This window comes from Lissotriton vulgaris, unplaced genomic scaffold, assembly GCF_964263255.1.
Source record: "Lissotriton vulgaris unplaced genomic scaffold, aLisVul1.2 SCAFFOLD_1821, whole genome shotgun sequence".
NCBI classification, from domain to species: domain Eukaryota; kingdom Metazoa; phylum Chordata; class Amphibia; order Caudata; family Salamandridae; genus Lissotriton; species Lissotriton vulgaris.
Genome location: NW_028255151.1, coordinates 140366 through 145500, shown reverse-complemented (window position 1 = coordinate 145500; position 5135 = coordinate 140366).

The window sequence follows — 5135 nt, the reverse complement described above, 5'->3', positions numbered from 1 at the left end:
TAAACCAGAGCAGGTGCTCTTGAAATTTAAGTGGAATTTCAACCTCCTCGAAAGGGGCGTACTCATCCGGAGGTTCCTCTATTTTGTAATAGTGAAACTCTTGTGTTATAGCGTTTACCGCTGGAAAGTTTATCCATGAATAGAATACCTCTGTCTGCCGATACTCGTGAGCCTCTATCACGAAAATTACTGTACCACCTTGAGGTGGCAGTCCGTTCTCTATAAGTTTTAAAGTTATAGATCTTCTTAACTGGACCGGGATGATAATAGCATCCGGGTCTGCCTGTAGGAGACTCGAGTCCTCCTCTATTAGTATGGAAGCCAGCCTAGCTGCTTCCCTTTCTTCTTCATTGTCTGACATTTAAAAAATGCAGGCTTTGCAGAGTAGGTCTCCAAGGAGACAAAGATTAGATGCACAATATTTTGGAACACTGTATCCTTCAACGTTGAATAAACCAGAGCTTTACATAGGAATCTCTTCCTACTAAGGTCGGGCGGATTTTAACCTTTCACCCACTCCAGACGTCTATTGGAGTATTTACGGGAGAAAGGGGTGTGAAATATGCACGACTGAGTTACTCTACAAGTCTTGCGTTAGTTTATCGCCTTACCAAACGTTAGGGCGCCATGTAGTGTAGTTCCTAGTTTCCCACTAGGCCCTGCGCATTGGAATAACATAAACAGTAGTATCGACGTGGAACTGGCTATATTCCAGGCCTCCACTGACTATGCTAAACTTAATTGGGTTGTGTTACCAACTAGCTCAGAGGTCACTGGAAACTTTCTTCTCTGCATAGGAAGTGATCAGCTTCCTTGGCACAGACAAGAAGGGATTCAGTTTTCCAACAACCGTGCAACATGACAACTTTGCTCCTCAGATCAAGAGTCGATCTCTAGGGTCGTGTGAAACAATAGACACAGATTTCACTCAGTCAGTCTAGTGCAGTTTACTTTCACAGTATGTAGAGAATAGAGAGACGGGCGTTTATCAATAAAGGGTTAACATTTATTGAACAGTCTTTCTTCTCATACAAGAGAAATGTATTGCCACAATTGCAATAACTGTTATTATAAAAAGTACGTACAGTAAGATAAGTATTGCGAAATAGAACTGTAAAAGCATTGATATGGTTTCTTAGCCATACAATGGTTTAAAAGTAATAAAACATATATACAGTCATATATACATTAGGCTAACATACTCAACTGGTGCTTCTAACTAAGCCTACCCCAGTGTGCCTGACCTAAGCCTAACACGTGAGAAGGGGGAGTAAGTAAGTAGCTTAAGTTAAGTTGGTTTTGCCAAGGTTTGTTTCAAGAATTCTCGTATAAGGGTTTAGTCAACACCATACCTCTGAATAGAATGATGGAGGATTGGTATCTCCTTCAGGGGTCTCTCTCGATATCCCAGTCACCTGCGAGGGTAAACTGGAAGCGCCGGGACTGGATTTCTCTGCACGAGAAAGGCAGCGGCTTCTCTCAGCGCGTCGAGGAAGGAGGGGTGACAGCGTCCGCGGGCAGCTGGGCTGGATGTCTTCGCAGAGGACGGCTGCACGGCTCCTCAAGCGTACTGAACCATAGGTCGCGCTTTAGCGGCGATAATGGTAATCAGCAGCTTCACCACCACAGAATAGCAGGCTGCAGCGACAGAGTGCTAGTTGTTACCAACACGGGGTCATGCAGGCAGCTGGCATCAGCAACAGGCAACGAACTCGCAGCTCGTATCTCTCACATTGCTTAAGGCAACGTTGGTAATATTTATACCTGACAGGTGCCGGGTTTGACGCAAGTTTGCTGGACATAAGACGTCAATTAAAGATGTCACTAGGAAGTGACAGTTATCAGTTGCTCATTAGAGTTCCATTACTAATCAAAACATAGCAAGCGGGGATTTCCAGGTTTGCTGAGTTTTTATCTTGTTGAAGAACTCGGAGTGTTATCTAGGAATATCAGATAGTGACTGCTGCTCTGTCATTGCACTAATTGGTCGCAAAGGAAGTAGCAGAGAGTCATGCTGGAATGTGGCTCTGTTCGTGTGAGGCCAGAGATGACTTTTCAGAAAATCGTACTTGAACGGTTATGCCAATATAGGGAATAAAGGGCTTTATAGCCGAATAGGGGCATAAGGTCACAGTATCGATCAGGAACCTAGATAAGCACGCAACAACCATTCGTGTATTAGTATTAAACTCGCGGGCTCACACTCTATTCTTCCCCCAAAACGCTGGTGTTTTAATGAGGAAATACTTTCGGATCTTGAGGTCAAGAGACAAATAGAAGACACCATTAAGGACTATATCGCACTGAATGATTCCCCAGACACGAACGTCTCCATCGTCTGGAACGCCCTGAAAGCCGCAATAAGGGGAGTGATTATTGGCATGAGAGCAAGGACTGATAAAAAACTAAACGCAGATCTCGACACTCTTGAAAAAGATATAAAGGCCCTAGAAACTGCCCTTTCAACTAACCTGGATAACAAACTAGCTCTCGATCAACTAATCAAAAAGAAATACAAATATAACACTATTGTGAGCAGATGCGCAAGTGTATGGATCAATACATTTAAAGCCATGAAAAATATGAGGGGAATAGAGCAGGGAAATTGCTTGCGTCCTATCTCAAACTTAGACAAAAACTACTACCCATATCATCGATTAAAGACTCCACTAATAACATCCACACCAAACAAAAATACATTCTAGCCTCCTTTCAGGCCTTCTATGAGGACCTCTACAGGAACAAAATGTCTTTCGACTCGGACGCATGTACTAAGGATCTGGACACTCTGAACCTTCCCAAGCTCTCTGACAAAGACAGTTCGGCGCTAGGGTCCCCCATCACGGACAAGGACATTTTTACCTCTGTTAAATCCCTCAAGAGCAACAAAGCCCCTGGCCCAGATGGGTTTTCGGTGGGCTTCTACAAAGCATTTGACAAGTCCATCACCCCCATGCTATTAAAATTATTTAACTCGATTGCTACCTCAGGCAGTGTCTCTGAGCCAATGGGTGAAGCCACTATAAGCGTTATCCGGAAGGAGGGTAAAGACCCCCCTATTAACTAAAAACTATCGTCCTATTTCGCTCTATGCCGTCCTTTCCAAATTAATTAGTAATTCTCAAGTGGGTTTTCTAAAACACCGCATGTCCAAGGATAATACAAGAGTATTGTGCCACATCCTAGAGAAAGCCAAAACAACACCTACCCCATTGGTAGCCATCACCTTGGACGCAGAAAAAGCATTTGATAGAGTATCTTGGTCATTCTTAGAACAGTGCATGAAAGCTTTTAATCTGGGGAACTCTTACACTAAGATGGTAATGGCCCTATACTATTCTCCATCTGCTTGAATCGCCATAAATGGAACCCTATCGGACTCATTTAGTTTACAACAGGGCACCAGGCAGGGCTGCCCCCTCTCACCAGCTCTGTTTCTCCTGGCCCTCGAACCGCTCTTATCAGAAATAAAACAAAATAAGGACCTAGCGGGAGTGAAATTCGGGGGGGGAACAGATGAAATTAGCAGTATACGCTGACGATATTCTAGAAGTTACTGAGAAGCCAGAGACCTCCATCGGAGCTCTCGTGTCTACTATAGAAAGATACTCTTTACACTCTGGTTATAAATTGAACAGGGACAAATCAGAGGGCAAACACCTAAATGTACACAGCACCAGGGACATGCTTGGTAGCTCATGTCTCACATGGCAGACTGGTTTTATTAAATACCTGGGTATTGAATTTGGCAGCTCCCTTCTCGAAACCCTTCACCACAATGAATCCATCACACTAGATAAAATTAAATCACAACTTGATGGCTGGTCTCCCCGTTTTATAACTTGCTGGGGAAGGGTCGAGACCATCAAAATGATGATCTCCCCCTTAGTTAATTACCATATTACAATGCTCTCTCTTACCTTGTCCCAAGACTTCCACCATAAGCTAGATCCTCTACTCTCTTAAGTTCATATGGAAAGGGAAAAAGGCTGGGATTAGCTTAAAAAAGCTACGCCTCGACAAATCCCTGGGAGGGGTCAATCTTGCAGATTAAAAAATATATCAGACAGCCTTCCTTGCCAAACAAGTCTCTTACTGGCTATCACCTCCCGCTGACTAGACTCCTGTGTGGCTTACCGTAGAGAAAGCCCTTTTTAGAAATCTTGCACCAGCGCCCATCCTTACTGCTAATATGAGTACGGCCAATCGTTCAAAATCCATCTTTAAAAATACAAGACTCGCCCTGTTGAAAATTGATAAACTCTTGAATAATAATATCAGACGTTCTGACTGGGAATCGATATGGTGTAATCACTCAATACTCTACAAAGGAAAGCCACTATACAATGAGCTATGGATTAATAAGATATATTCTTCCCTCATCAACTGTTCAGTAATTCTTACCCCCTCACCTTTAAAGAACTCCAAGCCAAATATGACCTAGACTCGATGGAGTTTTACAACTTTTTGAACATTGACAGCGATCTCCAAAGCAAAATTGTCCACAAAGCCCCCCTCCCTTCCGAGATATCTGTCTAATCTTAACAAACTGGGCCACCAGGTCTCCAGGTTCTACAAACTCCTACAGCCACAGCAATCCAATCTCAATAAAGATCTTATACAGTACTGGGAATCCCACTCCTCATTACCAATTTCAGACTTGGATTGGTCCAAAACCTGGGAATTGACCATGAGACACAAAATAAGACTTACACTCTCCCAGATGAAGTTTTGGCTTCTCCATAAAGCTTTTTGGACACCGGCGCGCCTCTTCTCACATAATATTAGAGACAATGCCATTTGCTGTAACTGTAACGAGAAAGATGGTGACCTAGTACACCTTTTACTACAATGTGTATGTGTTGCACCCTTCTGGGACAAAATCTTCGCATTCCTCACAAAGGTTTTCTCCTTCTCCCCTGCCAGAGAGCTATCCGCCTTGGTACTAGAGCCGATTCTCTCACAGATAATGACTGGGCCCTAGTTGACCTTCTTCTCACCGCCGCTGTGAAGATGGTTCTGAACAATTGGAAAGACACTCGCAAAGCCTCTTTCAAATGTTGGTTAAATTGGGTCACCAATCTGAGAGGTGCTGATAACATCTCGCTCCAAAACACTCCATGGCGACCTTCTCA